Here is a 17,532-nt window from a genome sequence, read left to right as displayed (position 1 = left end):
GGTCAGTCCCTGGGAAGGCGCAGCCTCCAGGCCAGAGCCCACTGTGTGTGTGCGTGTGTGCGCGTGTGTGCGCGTGTGTGTGCGTGTGTGCGCGCGTGTGTGTGCGTGTGTGTGCGTGTGTGTGCATTCGTGTGCGTGTGTGTGCGTGCGTGTGCGCGTGTGTGCGCACGTGTGTGTGCGTGTGTGCGCGTGTGTGCGCGTGTGTGCGCGTGTGTGTGCGTATGTGTGCATGTGTGCGTGTGTGTGCGTGCGTGTGTGCGTGTGTGTGTGCGTGTGTGTGTGCGTGTGTGTGTGCGTGTGTGTGCGTGTGTGTGCGTGTGCGCGCGCGTGCGTGTGCGTGTGTGTGCGTGTGTGTGCATGCGTGTGCGTGTGTGTGCGTGCGTGTGCGCGTGTGTGCGCACGTGTGTGTGCGTGTGCGTGTGTGCGCGCGTGCATGTGTGTGCGTGTGTGCGTGTGTGTGCGTGCGTGTGTGCGTGTGTGTGTGTGCGTGTGTGCGCGTGTGTGCGTGTGCGCGTGTGTGTGCGTGTGTGTGCGTGTGTGCGTGTGTGTGCGTGTGTGTGTGTGCGTGTGTGTGCGTGTGTGCGTGTGTGTGCGTGCGTGTGTGCGTGTGTGTGTGCGCGTGTGTGCGTGTGTGCGTGTGCGCGTGTGTGTGCGTGTGTGTGCGTGTGTGCGTGTGTGTGCGTGTGTGTGCGTGTGTGTGTGTGTGTGTGCGTGTGTGTGTGTGTGTGTGTGTAGGAAAGGAAAATGGAGAAGGAAGAGGAGGAGGGAGCTCAGGAGGGAGGAGGAGGAGCTGGAGTGTCCCCAGCTGTCCCCCCCTTCGTGTGTAGGTGAGCCTGGGCCGGGGCGGGCAGCTCACGGCCCTGGCTCCCTGCGCTCCGCTCGCAGGAGTGGACGGGCCTGGACGTCTGCCTCTCTCAGCTGTGGACGGGCAGGTCCTTCCTTCCTCATCCTTGACTCAGGGTCGAAAGGGACTCTACCAGAGGGTCAAAGAGGCCAGTGACTTTGGGGACAGAGGGGATCGGCACACCTGGGTGGCAGCTGAAGCCAAGGGACCCTCGTGGGCAAAGACCCACCCCACCCTGACAACTAGACTCGTGGTCCTCAGCCACTGGAGCAGGAAGGGCCACTGCTAGGGGACAGTGAGGGCAGAGGACCTTGGCCACCAGAACCCATCTCTGAAAATGAGCCCGAGGCAGAGCCTCTCAGCCTCACCAGGAGCACGGCAGCTGGCTCAGGGATCAGCCCTCTGGCCCCACCCGGGCAGAGCCGGGGTCCAGGTGTGCCCGGCTCCAAAGCCAGCGTCCTTCTCCCTCCCCACCGCCTCCAGCTCCGCAGAGCACAGCCCCACCTGGCCCTGCAATGTGACCTGTGGTCAGGAGAGCTGTCTGATGCTCAGCGTCATCCACAGCAGGAGGGGACCAGCCCTCAGAGAGCTTCCGGGCAGAATGTGGGACTTGGAGCAGCTCCAGATGAGAGGCCGGGCCTTTGCCCAAGGAGGGTGGCCTTTACTATCCTGTGTTTTGAAAATTTTTCACTTTTTTTTTTTTTTGAGGTACAGAGACTGAGACCCAGAACCTCACACCTGCTAGGCATTTGTTCAACCACTTTTACATTTTTATTGTTAATTTTGCTAAATTTCCCAGGTTGGCCTCCAACTGGTGATCCTCCTGCCTCAGCCTCCTGAGTAGCTGGGATTACAGGAGGGTGTCACCAGGCATGGCAGAGTTTAATTCTTGGACAAATTTATTTTTAAGTGATGATTGATTTCCCCCTTTTTATTCCTCAAAATGCCATGGTCATCCTCTGAAATGGCCACCATTTCCATACGAGGTTGACAGAACTCCAGTCACCCCCAGGACAGAGCCACCTCTACCTGGCCAGGACTCCTTACGTGCTGGGATCCAACCCCATCACCCAGGTCCCTGGAGAAGCCACATCAGGAGCCCCTGAGAGAGTGATGGTGACCACAGTGGCCACCAGGCTCCATCAGGCTCCCTGCCCCCCCTGCAGGGTCCCGGAGGTCCCGGAGGGCTCCTTCCACACTTGTCTCATCCTGCAGAAGAGGGAGCCAAGAGCCGCATCCCTGGCCATGTCCCCCAGGTCACCCGTGGGGCTGTGGCCCAGGGCTCCGGCTCAGGCTGACTCTGCAACTGCTCCGGGGTCACAGTAGGCGGGGGGTGGCCATGAAAGGACACTGCGGACCGGACCTTTCCTCTCCTGGTTCTAGAGGCTGGGAAGTCCAAGGTCAAGGGCAGGCGGACGCAGTCCTGGGGACAGCTGTCTTCCAGGCTGCGTCCTCCTGGGGTGGGGGGTCTGGGGGAGCCCAGGGAGCTGGGTCCCCTCCTTTCCTTAGCAGGACACTGATCCCACTCCCAGGCCCCTCCCTCGCCAGCCGGCTGAACCCAACCGTCCCCCAAAGGCCCCCAACAGGCCACGCTGGGCTCCGGAACTCAGTCCAGGAATCGGGGGAAACAGACGTCGGTCCTGAAGCCCAGCTCTGAGTCCCCCTCCTGGGCTGCGGCCAGGGCTGGCCCTGGAGGACCCCCAGCAGAGGATGCAGCCCAGAGCGCTGGGAGCTGGGTGGACCCCTCTCTCCGCCTGCGCCACGGGGCACAGAGACCCAGAGACGGAGCTCCAAGGGCCCCTGTCTGTGCACTGTCAGGGACAGAGGAGCCCCGCTCCAGCCGCCGCTGCCTGGGGGAGCCCGCCCCGGCTCAGGCTCTTGCTGTGGGGGGGGCGGGGAAGGGCTGGAGGGGGCTGCGTTCTGGGGCCACAGTGCAGAGTGACGGCCACAGAGGGACCGACCTGGAGATAAATAGGAGCGGCCGCGCGGCCAGGCCCATCTTAACACTGAGCAGAGGCCGCGCCCGACTTGAAAGCCTGCTGCGAGATGGATGGGGAGATGGATGGGCTGCGGCCAGGCGGGCTGCCGGGGCTGAGTGATGGGGTGTCAGGCGCTGGTCCCGCCAGCAGAGACACCCGCCTCCGTCCGGCCACTGGGACTGCGCAGGCCCCCCTCCCACGGTCCTGCCTGGGAATTTGTGGCTTCCTTCAAGGCCTGGGGCGGGCGGGGCCAGGCCTGTCAGGGAGGGTGGATGGCCCAGCAGCCCCCCCTGGAGGGAGGGGGCCAGGCCAGGCCCTGGGGGGGCAGCGCTGACTCAGGGTCACACGCTGGGAGCAAAAGGCCGGCTCCTTCCGTGTGGAGGCTGGCCCTTGAGGACTCTGGGTGGAGGCCGGGAGCATCCTGGGTCACCCTCTGCGGCCCCACCCTCTGCAGCCCGGGCCTCCAGCTCCCCCTCCCTCCTCGTCCTTACCAATGCCTTCCATCATCTGCCATTTGTCCCCAGAAGGCCGTCCTTGAGGTCTGTGGAGGCACAGAGAGCCTGGTCTGGGGACACCCCGACTTACCCCGGTGTTAACGGAACCGTTTACTGAGTGCCTACTATGTGCAGGGCCGTGCTGGGGGCCTTGGTGTCCGCTGTGATCCTCCCTCCTCCAGCGTCACAGCAGAGACTGGGGACCTTAGCCAGGCTCAAACCCGGATCCCCCCGACTCCCAAACACGAAGGAGCTGGGCAGGCGGCCATGGGGGGAGACAGTTCTCCGCCTCCTGCCACCGTGTCCCCTTGCCCCCCAGGATCCCCCTTGGCGGCTGCAGGATTCCCCTTGCTCGGGAGCAGTCCTGGCGGCCGGCACCATCCTGATCAGGTTGACAAAAAAACACCGTCCGAAGAGGGGACATGGGGACATGTCCTGCGGGGGCCACGACAGGCAGGTGGAAGTCACAGGAACGCAGCCCTCTCCCCCCGCTGTGGTGAGGGTCCACGAGGGGTCTGGGGCGGCCCAGCGGCTCCCTCTTGGCCCCCGGTCCCTGCTGGGCTCTTGGTCAGCCACGGAGGGTCCAGGTGTCTCCTAAGCTCGGGCCTCGACACCTGGCCCAGGGCGTCCATCAGGCTCCCCCTCCTGGAGACTCGCCTCCAGCAGTCATTCGATTGCTTCTGCGCCTACTGTGTGCAGGGCAGCGCTCACTGAGCGCCGACTGTGTACCGTTCTAAGCGTCCCCGTGCCTTCATAAGAGCCGCGGGAGTCTCGTCTCCACGGAGCTGTGGCAGCAGCACCAGGACTTCCCAGAGACGTCATTCTTGCCGCAATGTCATTTACTCGCATCTCTTCTCAAAGGTCACCTCCTCCGGGTGACCTTCCCCGACCCCTGTGTCCAAATGCCACACGGCCAAGCCCTACCCGCTGGCTGGTTGCCCTTCCTGGCTGTGGTTCTGCCCGGAGCTCGGGAGTCCCTCCGTCTGTCTCCTCCTGCCCTCCGGTCGGCGGGCACCGGGGGCTGGGGACGGTGAACACTCCGCGCTTGCGTCCAGCACCTGGCGATTGGAGGTGCCCAGTGAACACTGGCTGGGCCAGGAGTGAGTGAATGAATGGACGTGACCGGGGGACACAGCCCCGGAGGGCACAGTGGACGCCAGCCCAGCCTGGGGCCAGAGGAGGTGCCCGTAGCAGTAGCTGAGTTGGGACAGGCACAGGAAAAGATCTGGAAGAGCATTTGGGGGGAGCAGAGGGTCCCTGCTGATGTCCCCACGTGGTACAGTGACGGGCAGCTGCCTCACGGGCTGGAGAGTACCACCGCCCAGGACCTTCGGGGGCACTGCCAGAGGCCCTAGAGGTTTCAGTCCAGTTCTCCTGTGTGTCCGGGGGCAAGTTATGAACCTCTCTGAACCTCGGTCTCCTCATCTGAAACATGCGGATGAGTGCAGCGCCCACCTTTCGTGTTCCTGTGAGGCCAGCCTCAGGTGGTCTTAGTGGCCTCCTGGCCCAGGGCTGCCTCCAGGCTCGGCTCTGCCAGGAGGCCCCAGCCAGCTCCTCCCCGTCCCAGCTCCCGATCCACTGTCCCCCAGCCCCCGTGTCCTGGAGTGTCGCCTCCCTGCCCTCCTCTGGGCCTGCTCTCTGTCCTGAAGAGCCCCAGGATACCAGGCACCCCAAACCCCAAAACTGCCGCCCGTCTGTGCCCTCTGCAGAGGTTCAACCTTATTTATGGAGATTCGTTTAAAGGGGTGGGTGACAGTGCAGGCCGGGGACACCCGAGCCTAGAGAGGGCTCTGTTTGCCCTCACCTCCCACCACAGGGGGACACGGCCAGGCGAACACACAAAACACGCACACACGCACACGCACACACGCACATGCACACACGCACACACGTACACACGTACACACGTACACACACGCACACGCACATGCACACACGCACATGCACACACACGCACATGCACACACGCACACACGTACACACATGCACACACACGCACATGCACAGACATGCACACACACGCACACACACACGCACACACACACATGCACACATGCACACACACATGCGCACACACATGCACACACACATGTACAGACATGCACACACACGCACATGCACACACACGCACACAAACATGCACAGACATGCGCACACACATGCACAGACATGCACACACACACACACAGGCACACACGCACACACACGCACACACACATGCACAGACATGCACACACACACATGCACACACTTGAAGGGCTGACAAACCCCCTGAGACCCAGAGCAGGTTCCCCAGAGCCAGGGGAACAGGGTCACTGCGGGCTGTGTGTCTGAGGTGGCCGGCCAGGCCCAGGCATGGAGGGAAGGGGGGGCGGGCTGCAGCTGGCCGGTGACGTGGAGTGTTTCAGGATGCAGAGGCGGCCCTGGAATGGACACCAGGACGAGGTGACCCAGCTTCCCCTGGCTTGGTGGCCCCCAGGGAGTCATTGTCCCTCTCTAGGCTGATCCCCTCCTCTGCAAAATGTCAGCTCCAGAGAGCAGGCGGCCTGGGGGGCGGGGGGCGCTGCGTTGTCCTGGGAGGCAGCCTGTCCCCCACAGCCAGGCTCAGGCCTGTGGCCTCCTGGAGAGGCCCCTCTGCAGGACTTCACTTCCTCAGCTTCCAGGTGGGGACAAGGGCTGCAGGGCGGCATGTCCACCCGCCTGGAAACAGCACTTCCCTGGGGCCCTGGGGCCCCTCCTGCTGCCCCTGGGCCACACCCTTCTCCCCTCCGATGGCCGTCCCCTCCAGGCAGAGAACGAGCCTGGCGCAGGGCGGGGGCTTCTGTGAGTCCAGGTCCCGGACCGGCGCCTGGGCCAGGGGCTTCACCAGAGGCAGTGGGTGCGGGGGCTGTTTGACCCCGACAAGCTGTGGCCGGGGCTTTAATGTCCCCAGTGTTCCAGGAACACAGCAGCCTGGGAGCAGAGGGGCAGGACAAGCTGGACCGGACAGTCAGGCAGACGGGACCACGGAGGTGACCCAGCCACTGCCCAGAGGCCACCAAAGCCGAGGGGAGAAGTGGGGGTAGCCGGAACGCCCCAACCTTCAGGGGGCCTCCCGCGGTCAAGGTGGACACCCTGAGACCCGCTCCAGGGCCAGGCCTGCGGGATCTGTCTCTGTCCCCCAGGTCCCTGTGGCACCTGGACTCTGGGCCCTGTAAGCCCAAGCCGGGCCCCTCCTCCAGGTCCTGGGAGCAGCAGGGGAGGGAGGAGGACGCAGCCCGCGCTGGAGCCCTGCCCAGCCCCCCCCATCTGGCCCCAGGGCTCCACGGGGAGCCGCTGCCTCCGCCTGTCAGTCAAACCCCGGGCTTGGAAGTTCAAGCGTGGCCAAGAGGAAGCAGATTTCAAAACACACCTCCGCCCTCCCGCCCAGTCCTGCCCGCTCTGGGCTGACCCAGGCTCCCTGGGGCTCCGTTGCCCCAGCCTGTCCCCACAGAGCTGAACCCCTTCCCCCCACCATCTGGGGCGGAGGCCAGGGAAGGGGGTGGGAGGGACCCAGGAGGACCTGCCGTGTGGACCCAGGCCTGGACAGTCTGGGGGCTGTCCCTGGTGATGAAGGCCATCAGGGGGTGGGGGACAGGGGACAGGGACCTGACCCCAGAAAATCAGTGAGAGCAGAGGCCTGCTTTCCACCCGTCCAGGCCTGCTGGCCATGTGTCCACCTCATCCCTGCCCCAGCACACCCTTAGCTTCTAGAAGATTCTCCATAATGAGCTGCACCTTCCACTAGGGGGAAGTTGGCCAGACCTGACTCTGGAGGTGAAGGGGTGCTGGGCCGGGGCCTGCTCACGCCAGAGTCCCCCACCTTCCTCTCAGCTAAGGAACCTGGGTCCCAGTCCCTGGGACCCCATCTTGGCTGCCACCTTGTGGCTGTGTGACAATGAACGATCGGTCACCGGTACAGGCCTTGGCTTTCCTCACCTGTAAGACAGAAGTCCTCTCCCTTCTACAGGGGGCTGGGGGCTGGGGAGCCACGTGCCACAGAGGAAGCCAGCTCAGCCCTCCAGGGGACACGGGGCTTCGTTCTGGCACGTGACGCCTGTCGTCCCAGTGGCTCTGGAGGCTGAGGCAGGAGGATGGCGAGCTCAGAGCCAGCCTCAGCGACAGCGAGGCGCCCAGCAGCTCAGGGAGACCCGTCTCTAAATAAAACGCAACATGGGGCTGGGGTGCGGCTCAGTGGTCGGTGCCCCGCGTCAACCCCTGGCATCCAAAGAGCGGGGAGGGGGGCTTGCAGACACCAGCGACTGGTCAGTCGGGTGTCAGTGGCGTCTGAGAGCGTGGCCCAAGACTCTTAAATCGCCCTGTGTCCTGTGACGGCTCACGGATCCAGTGTGCCCAGGGCAGAGGCCGGGCGGGGAGGCTCTCTGGGTGGTGGACTCGCCCTCCCCGGGGGCCTGCCCCAGCACCCCTCCCGATGGCCGACCGTCAAGTCCATAAACGCAGCGACAGCCAGGAACACAGTTCCCTGTATCACAGCGGTGCTTTCCATGTGGAAAAGTGCTGGAGATGGTGAAGAGGCGAGCTGATCCCGATGATGTCTTCATTGTCAGGACACTTCCTCAGTTAGAAACGAAAGGCTGAACTCAGTACAGTGACAGGGTCTGGGGTCCCCTTCCCCGGGTGAAAGGCCCCTTCTGCGGCTAGCCACGGGGGTGGGGCCCCCTCCCCGGCTCCAGGCTGGAGATGCCTCTAACAACTCAGGCCCAGTCCCCTGCCCCCCACCCCACCCTCCCCCATCTCCCCTCCCCTCCCCCACCCTTCCCCTCCCCCTCCCCTCCTCCCCACCCCTCCCCCTTCCCCCCCAGAGGAGAGATCCCTGCCTCCCAGGGACCAAGAGCTGGGCTCCCCTTGCTGGCCTACCCAGCCCCCGCCAGTCCCCAGGACCCCCTCCTGTGTGTCTCTCTGCTTCGCTTTCCCAGCAGTGGAAGCAGCCACACAGTGCCTGGGCCCTTCACTCTGTTACCCCTGAAGAGGGGCAGCCGAGGGGGAAGCAGCCCCAGGACCCTGGCAGTAGGTGGCCCAGCAGGTTCCCCTCCACAGAAACAAAGGAGGGGGGTGGCCGTTTTAATGAGCACCTACTATGCTTTGGGCCTACGGAGGCCCTAGTTCTTTTTTTGTTGTTGTTCCAAGGTTTGAACCAGAGGCACCGAACCACGGAGCCCCCTTCCCAGCCCTGTATAAAGTATTTTATTCAGAGACACGGTCTCCCTGAGTTGCTTAGGGTCTCACTGAGTTGCTTAGGGTCTCCCTGAGTGGCTTAGGGTCTCACTGAGTTGCTGAGGCTGGCTTTGAACTCACGATCCTCTTGCCTCAGCCTCCCAAGCCCTGGGATTATAGGCGTGTGCCCTGGCGCCCAGCCAGAGGCCCAGAGGAATGGAGTTTCCCGCCCAAGGTCCCGTGGCCAATATGGCAGTCCCTGCGCCTGCCTGCCTCCCTCCGAGCCTGGTGTGTGAGGCTTGGGAATGAATCTCTAAGGGCGGAGAGTGGGCTTCCCCTGCGGGAGGACGGGAGGGAAGGCAGCGGCCCCTGCCTCCGTGGGGGCAGAATCTGCCCGGGCCTTAGCGGGTCTGGGCTGGGCCACTTTCTCCTCAGGAAAAACCACACGCCCTGGAACCGCTGTCCACCCACAGAAGCGCAGTGTGCTCCCTCCCCAGGGCCCGCGCTGCCCACCCGCTTCCCGTTTCTGGGGATGGCTGTCCTGCTTGGGCCTCTTTGGGCCTCTACAGCTGTCTTGGTCCCTGGAGGCCGAAGGTGTGGATCCAGGCCCAGGGACAGGGAGGTGGGCAGAGCTGAGGCCTCTCCCCCGCCCCGGCCCCCATGCCCCTGGCCCCACATGATCCCTGGGAGCACAGCCTGAGACCTCGCGTCCACTCGCCACGGAGTCAGCCCGCCGCTGTGCTCCTTGAGTGAGTTGCCAGCCCTCTCTGTGCCTTGCAACACGGGGGGCGACCCCCTGCCCTGCGTGACCCTTGGGGACTTCAGTACCTTTCCCCTTCATCAAGCTCATCTTCCCCCAGAACGTGGCGATGTCCCTATTCCCGCCCTCCAGGCGACCCAGAGTCATAACCGCGTCACCACCCTGTCCCCACGGGCTCCCTCCCAGCTCTGTGGAGAGGTACCAGCCTCGCACGCACGGTGACACAGCCCTGCTGCACAGTGACCCTGGGCCCCAGCTTCTGAGTCACTCTGAGGAGCTTTGGTCCTCCTGAGGGTGACGGTGAGACCACCCTGCTTCACGGGGCCTGGAACAGGGCCCGAGCCACCGCGGCTGTCACCCTCTTCCTCCACCGCCAGGCCTCTCCCTGGGGCTGCTAAGACCCTGAGCGCCTCCCAGGCCCCTGGCTGAGGGGGGCGGGGCCAGCCTGGACGCCACCCCTTGCTCAGCGGGCAGCCAGGACCAGAGAGCAGAGCCACCCTGGGCTGCCCTCCAGGAGGCTGAGGGCCTGGGCCATCAGGACTGTGAGCCTGGGCGGTCCCAGCTCCGGTCCCAGCTCCGTCTGGGTCCACGGCCCTCGGAGGGAGGCAGCGCCGTCCACCCTCCTGGGGCTCCCAGACCAGGGGACACATGGGGAAACAACGAGGCAGCACAGTGGCCTGAGGAGCTGGGGAGAGGGGACTCTGATTTGCGACTAGGGGAGGGGTGGGCCACCTTAGGGGAGGAAGGGTTCTCCAAGGCAGTGCAAAGGTCCTGGGGCAGGTGAGCAGCCGAGAGAAGGCCTGCAGCGGGGCCACCCAGGGGAAGGAGTGACAGGAGGAGCAGAGAGGGCGGGCTGGGCCTGGGTGGCCTGGGCAGCGCCTTGGGCAGGTCGTAGCAGGCTGCCATCTCCGTCTTCAACAGATGGCTCCAGAGGCTGAGAATGGTCTGGGAGCATGGAGGCCACCGCAGCTGTCCAGGTGAGATGGCCCGGCGGTGGGCAGGAGGTGGTCGGGATGGGACGGAGAGAGGGTCTCACTGGGCGTCCATCTGGGGGGGGGTGGCAGGAGTTGTGAGTGGACGAGCGGTGGATGGGGCACCTGGCAGGCTGGGCACCCGGGGGGAGGGCAGCGTCCTGACCGCACTGCGTCCTCCTGGAGGCCAGGCCTGTGCCGTGAGCCGAGATCCCAGCCACAGCCACCGAGCACGCAGTTCCCCGAGTGGCCACGAGAGGGCAGAGCGGCGGCGCACGCCGAGGCCGCGGCCACAGGAGGGCGGGAGCGAGCTGTGCGCAGTGGGACCTTCTGGGTGGGTCCGCCAGGGGGGTGCGCGCGACCCGGCGGCGGGGCGGGGCTGCCAGGTGCCCCGCCTCCGAGGGGCGCTCCCGCTCGCTGGGTCTGGAGCCCAGGGTTGGGGTCGAGGCGGCTCCTCGGCACCCGCGGGTGGCCTGGGACCCGCTGCTCTGTGCCTCCACTCACGGGGACGGGGAGGCGGGCGCCACCTGTGTGCCTGGCCCTGAGCTGGGCGTGGGACACGGAGGGAGCCCGGCGCGGGCTGCTTCACATGACACTGGGAAAACAGGCAGGGAGCGAGCTGTGACCCAGGGACGAGCAGGAAGGCCCCAGGTGGATGGGGGTGGCCCAGGGGACGAGGGGACACAGAGGGAGGAGGAAGAGCGGCAGGGGAGGGAGGACGCAGGGCCCTACAGCAGAGGCCGCCCAGCAGGGAAGTGCTCACCGGGGGGCAGAGGAGCCCGGGGAGAGAGGGGGGCACTAGACCCCAGAGCTGGAATTCCAGGTGACAAAGGTCCATGTCCTCCACGGCAGCACCTGAAGACCCCGCCAGGGGCCTAGTGACTTATTGTCTCACTTAAAATTGGGAACAATTCAATTGTTATCAACCGTGATTGTTTTCTTGGATAGGGATGAAGAGACTGAGGGTCAGAGAGGGACACTGACTTTCTCCAGGTCACACAGCTGGGAGATGAGGGAACAGGAGCAGAACCTTGGGAGCTGCCGGGTCTTTGTGTGAGGAGTGAGAGGAGCCGCAGGGGAGAACGCCAGGGCGGTGAGAGAGGGCCTGGAGAGCAGGCCGGCTGGGTCCCCTCTGGAGTTAATTACCGCCGGGAGGGGAGAGTGAGGGCGGTGACCTCTGGGGGATGGCCGGTGTCCCGCTGGCCCCATGGACATCCGGCCACTCCCACTGGCCTGGAGAGAGGCTGTGGGCCAGGGTCGGGCGGGTGCAGGTGGCTGGGAGCAGCCAGCTCTGCCTGCGCTCGAGTGGGGGACTGGGCCGTCCCAGGCCCCTCTGCAGGACCTCGCCGTCCCCCTCCCTGGCTCCTCCCCAGGCCTCCTGGGTCCCTGGGGCCTGTGGGAAGGTCCACGAGGAGGGGCCTGGGCCGTGGGAGGAGAGCGGGAGCCCAGGGCGGCAGCGGAATCAGGACTCACACTCGCAGAGCCCTTAGGATCATGTGGGAGGGCGGCGGGCAGGGGTCCAAGCCCCCCCCCCCACCTGGGACCCCGGATGTGGCTTGGAGAGTCCCCCACTTAAAGGTCAGCCTGGGGATACCTGGTGGAGGCCCATCCCACTCAACTGAAAAAGGCCCAGAGAGGGCCAGGGACCGCCTGAGTCACACAGCCAAGGGGGGTGTGGGGACAGGGTGAGAGGGGGACACTGCCCCCGCCCCCATGTCCTCAACTCCAGTGCATCTGCCTCTGGAGAGAGACCTTCAGTCTCCCCGGGATCTGCTCAGGCAGGTACAGAAGGGTGTCACAGAGGTGTGGTCCACTCAGGCCCCCGGCTCCCTGGCATCGCCCACAGCCCTTCACTCCTGTCCCTTCTCCCTCCCAGGGCCGGAATCTGTGAGGTAGAGGTGTCTGGGACCGGCCCTGCCTTCCCCGAGAAATGCAGCGACGACTTAGAACATGGAGCCAGAAAGCAAGTCCAACCCGTGGGCGGTCAGGTCAGGTCTGGCCGGTCACCTGGTCACTCTGCAGGGGAGACTCAGGCTCACAGCGCTGACTCCTCAGGTAGGACTGGACTCTGGGGCTCGAGGCTGCGGTCCCCTGGGGCTGCCCTGGTGGACTTCACACCTCCTGCCCCGCAGGGGGGCTCCCTGCTCGCTGGGCGGGCCTCCCGCGTGCCTCCTGGCCTGCAGCCTGGACCACTGGGCCCGACTCAGGGCCGTTTCAGGGTCAAGGGCGACCCCTGGTGGATGTTCGTGAGCATGACGTGCCGCCAGGTGTCGCTGGGGAAGACGCGGGCAGCTCCCCATCCGCTACCGGGCAGCTCCTTCCTGGGAGGCGTCTGCTGGAGTCTGCTGTGTGCCAGGCGCGGCTTGAGGTGTCAGGAATGACACCAAAGGGACCGCTCCCTCGAGCAACCTCCATCTGATGGGAGAAGCTACGACAATGACGACAGCGTGGACTGTGGAAACCAGGGTTCCCGCTCTCCCCGGAGCCCGGGGACGCACTGCCCAGGGCTGGTGGTCTCAAGAGCCGGCGGAGCCCAGTCACGCTGCTGCCACTGTGCAGATCTGGGGACGGTGTTTCTGGAGGGAGGAGCAGCGAATGCAAAGGTCCTGGGGTGGAGAGGGGCTTGGGACATTAGAGAAAATGAAACCGTGACTGAGGTGTGGGCAGGGAGGGGTCACCTGCCTGGAGTGACACTGGGATGATCTCTGCCCAGGACGCCCTTAGGACCCCTTAGGAAACGTGTGGGCGGACACGTGACGGGATCTGATTCGCATTTTTAAAGGGACTTTGTGGCTGCTGCGTGGAGAGAGAGGACAGGGAGCAAGAGGGAAAGCAAAGCAGGGTGTCAGCTGGAGGGACACCATGGCCAGGGGCTACGGTGGAAGGAACAGAGATGGAAAGAAATAGGGGGATCCAGAGGCGTTAGGAGAGGGAGTCGCTGGGCTCCCCGGTGGGCTGGAAATGGGGAGGGCCCAGGAGGGGGAGGGGACGGGGAGGGACAGGCGTGGGCCAGGGGGTGGAGAAGAGGGAGACGCCTGAGTGGCTTGTGGCAAGAGATGAAGCTTGAAAAAATGAGACTGGGTGCCCTGGAGCAGGCCAGACCTGCAGCCCTGAAGCCAGGTCCTCCTACTAAGAAAAGTGAGCCATGAGCCGGAAGAGGAGAAAGAACCGCCCAGCACCCCACCCGCCCAGCACCCCACCCGCCCATAACCACCTCCTCATGAGCCACCAGCAGCAGTCCAGTCACCCTAACCATGATCATTTCTATCACCATCACCACCATGATCCTTGGTTTTAAATGTCGTGTGTGTGTGTGTGTGTGTGTGTGTGTGTGTCTGTCTGTCTGTCTGTCTGTCCTGGGTTGTGAAACAGTCCTTTTAATTTTTATTTCGAGACAGGACCTTGCTCAGTTGCTGAGGCTGGCCTTGAATTTGCAATCCTCCTGCCTCAGCCTCCCGAGTCACTGGGATTACAGGTGTGTGCCGTCAGGTCTGGCCAACTTTATCCTTTCTGTAAAGCCTGAAGCCCTTGTCCTGTGCCCTCACTCGTCTGTCCATTCCTCCTGATGTTGAGCTCACTTCCTGCTCTGCTGTTGGGGTGGGGGCGTCCCAGGGAAGAGCAATTTACACAGAAATAGTCGAGGAGTAAAAGCTGGTGTGCGCAGTGAGGACGGCTTCCTGTTACTGTGACAAAGTTCCTGAGATAAGAACTATAAAGACAAAGGGTTTGTTTGGGCTCACAGCTTTGGAGGTAGGCATCCAAGACTGGGTGGGCCCATGGCTTGGGTCCCTGGAGGGCAGCAGGGTGGCCATGGCAGGGAGCCAAGGCGGGGCAAACTGCTCACCATGGCCAAGAAGCAGAGGAGAGGAGCAAGGGCCAGGGTCCCACAGTGCCCCCACCCCGCCCTGTTACCTGAGGAGCTGCCACCAGGTCCCTCCTCGTGCAGGGCCACAGCACCTCCCAGGACCCGGGCCGTCAGCAACAGCTCAGCGTTTGGAGATGGTTGTGGGGCGGGGTCCTGCTCAGATTCACTGAACCCCAAAGGAACAAGGAGAAGCCACAGGGAGACGCTGTCATTCCGCTAAAAAAGACCCCAAATTCAGTGGCTTCAGCAAGATGGAAACCGCTCAGGCCTGCCTGGCCCTGCCCCTCCCTGTCCCTCCCTGTCCCCGAGTCCCTGGCCTTTCCTCATGTTCTGCACCGTCCTCAACTGCAGTTCCTGATGCGAGTCCAGAACAGCCGGCTGGCCCCGGGCATGTGCCCCTCTGGGGCAGGGCAGGAGGAGGGCAGGGAGGGGAGCCCGCTCCCTGTCCTCTGAGGATGTGGCTGGGGAGTCACAGACATCGCCGCTGCTCACGCAGGGTGTGTCGCCAGGGAGAGGGTTCTCAGGCCACCGAGATGCCTCTGGGTCCCGTCCTCACTTGTGATGTTCCTAACCTGCTGCTCTCGGGGGAGACTGCTGAAGGCCAAGCCTGGACCTTCCCTGTCCCTCCAGGCCTCCTGGGTCGGACACGCTCTCACAGGAGCCAGGCGCAGGTGGAGGGGTGGTGCCCGCTGTGCGCCGCTGGCCCTGCGCTGGGGCTCTCTGTGCCGCCGCTGTCCCCCAGGCGCCGCCCTGCGACTGTCCACGCGGGGCAGAGGGACTCGGGGGGTCAGAAGGGCCGGCCTCCGGGGCCTCCCTCCTCTTGGCGGCTGCTTGGCCTCGGCCGCCGCGACTCAGACTCCGGTTTTGGTTTTCCTTCTTAGAAGGCCTTGCGCGGAACGAGGCGGGAGCCAGAGCGAAGCTGCACGGGACGCGGGTGGCCTTGACCCTGGACCCGCCGCGCGTGCGCACAGCTGCCTTCGCTTAGCTCCAGCCCCGCGTGCGCGCTCTGCCCGCCAAATCCTTCGACCGGGCCATCGCCCATTAGTGCCGTGCCGTGGATGCCGATGAGCGTGTGCAACTGGTGTGGTTTGTGCACATGCCCGTGCGCGCCTGTCGCCCACTGTGCAGTGCTTATACCGAGGCCCGTGTATGAGCCGATCTTATTATTATTATTATTATTATTATTATTATTATTTTTGCACGTGGGGTCTCTGCCGCCCAGAATCCGGCTGCCGGAGTTCGGGTGAGCGCGGCCTTGTCAGTCCCAGTCATCTACTTCCGGTCCCTGTCACACCAGGCAGCCCCGCCCACCGCCCTGGGACGGGCAGCACCTGCCACCGGGAGGACCTGCCCTCTAGTGGAGAGCTCAGTCAGTCCTCGTGGCACCAAGCGGCTGGAACCGTTCGTGGTCGCTTAATGTGAGAAATAAACCTTTGTTGTCGTCGTCAGTCGGGTCTGGGGGCTTCTAGCCGCAGGGTGACCTCGAAAACTGGTGCCGGACAAGGGCCGCCCTCCAGCCCTCCTCCTAGACGCCAAGCTCACTCTGCCCACAGACTGGAGTCCTGAAAAGAGTGTTTTAGGGGCCGTGTCAACCTTAGAACACCGGGTCCCCCAAAACCCCCCCACTTAGGTGAGCCTGGCTTGCTCTGGTGTGTCGCGGGCTGAGGGCCAGTAAGGGCTCTCCCTGGAGAGTGGCTTGCCTGCCCAGTTCCAGGGATGCGGGCCCTGCGGGGACAAAGCAAGCCAGGCTGGCCATGCCACTGCTCCTGGAGCCTTGCTTACACATCCCCTCTCCCTGGGGAGGCCAGTGCAGAATGAGGACAGATGGCACTGGTCCAGCGGGCGGCCACAGGACGAGGATTGAGGGGGATGGGAAGGTCATTTTGGGGATTGGCACCTGGAAGGACGTGGGCTCTGCTGGTGAGAGGCTGCAACGAATTCTGATTCCCAGCCGCCTGGAAGCCAGCCTGAGGCAAGTGGCCTGGGCCCTGCTCCAGGCTGGAAATGGGGGTGCACAGCAAGAGACCGACTCTAGGAAGGGCTTCTGAGGCTCTGCTGCTGTGGCCGCGCAACCCCCTGTGGAGGTTCCCTGGGGACTTGCAAAGCTGCCTTCCCGGGGGCAGCAGATGGAGGACGGTGACAGTGACAGCCACCCATGAGGCCAGGGCTGCAGTGCAGCTGGAGGTTTTCTTCCTGGACCCGGGCTTGACCTGGACTCTCCAGCCACAGCAATTTAGGGGGCTTTGCATGAGCAGGTTAGTAACTGTCTTGCAGGAGCAGCTGGGTGGCACTTGCCGCGTGTACAACTCTCACCTGCTGCAGTTTGTCACTCCAAAACGGAGAACCATCGGGTCCTTTAGACCTCCAGGCACCCAGGGGGACTACGATGGCCAGCCTTGGCCTGTCAATCCCTCCACCCAAGTGTCCTGGTCTGTGCAGGGCGGGGGTCTGCAGGTGGAGCCTGGTGCAGAGACCTCACTCCACGTCCACTGCGGGCAGCCGGGCTGGACGATCCTCGCATTCTCCTTCCCTGAGCAGAGACCTGGACATTGCCCAGGTTCCAGAGGTGGAGGATGCATCTTCAGATGTGGGCGTGTGCCCCCATGGATTGAGCTATGCTCACCTGTCCCTTTGTGATACCACCCCTTGGCCCTGTTTGGGATACAATGTTCCATGAAATGCCCTTTGTGTGTCCCCTTCTTACTGTGCCCTTGGGTGTGGCCTACCCAGATGTCGGTCACCTGCTGACAGCAGACATCAGGAAGCTAGACTTCACCCAGAAACCTGACCCCTGGCCTCATTTGAATGGCTTCTCCTCAATAAAAGGGGTCAGCACGCGCTCGCTCGCTCGCTCTTTCTGCAGACCCTTAAGGTCAGAGGAGCATCACAGGACCCTCCAAGAAAAAGGTCTCTCTGCCTCTTGTGTGGTTATTTCATGCAGCCCAGTTCCCCTGGAGAGACCCTGAGTGTTTTAGTTGAGAGGAACAAGACAGTCCATGCTCTCCTGGTCCTTGGGCCCAAGGGAATAAAGAGACCAGGACAGTGCACTCCGGCTCCTCCTACCTGGTGTCTTTCCTATGGTCCGGCTGCTCTCGATTGGCTGCAGTGTGCACTGTGGACACCAGAGGGCGGTACGTGCTCAACTTAGAGGGAAGCAGCAGGAAGATTGTTTTCCTGCTTTTTCTCCAGTTTTCTAGGAAAAATGACTTGGACACAAAACAAATATTGTGTGTGAAGTGCCCTCAGCTCACAGGTGAGGGAACACGTCCAGAGAGGAGAAGGACCATGCCCAGGGTGAGTTACCTGGCTAGAAAGCAGAGCCAGGACTGAGTCAAAGCCACGACTTACGGAGGGCCGTGTGGCTGTCGGGGCTGTCCTGGGGAGGGTAGGAGAAGGGAGGGAAGAGGGGTGTGGTGTCCCTGCCTC

At 63.7% G+C, this 17,532-nt stretch overlaps 1 long non-coding RNA gene across 1 annotated transcript; it reads right to left on the bottom strand.

Moving 5' to 3' along the window:
* Nucleotides 1-12,573: 12,573 nt before the first annotated feature.
* Nucleotides 12,574-15,040, bottom strand: LOC144377045 (uncharacterized). The gene is made up of 3 exons (XR_013437603.1): nucleotides 14,679-15,040; nucleotides 14,154-14,322; nucleotides 12,574-12,656 (listed from the first exon to the last, which is right to left on the bottom strand). It is a non-coding gene; the product is annotated as an uncharacterized LOC144377045 (long non-coding RNA).
* Nucleotides 15,041-17,532: the final 2,492 nt, after the last annotated feature.

Source organism: Ictidomys tridecemlineatus, chromosome 4 (genome assembly GCF_052094955.1).
Source record: "Ictidomys tridecemlineatus isolate mIctTri1 chromosome 4, mIctTri1.hap1, whole genome shotgun sequence".
Taxonomy (NCBI): Eukaryota; Metazoa; Chordata; class Mammalia; order Rodentia; family Sciuridae; genus Ictidomys; species Ictidomys tridecemlineatus.
This window is presented reverse-complemented; position numbering and strand designations above follow the sequence as displayed.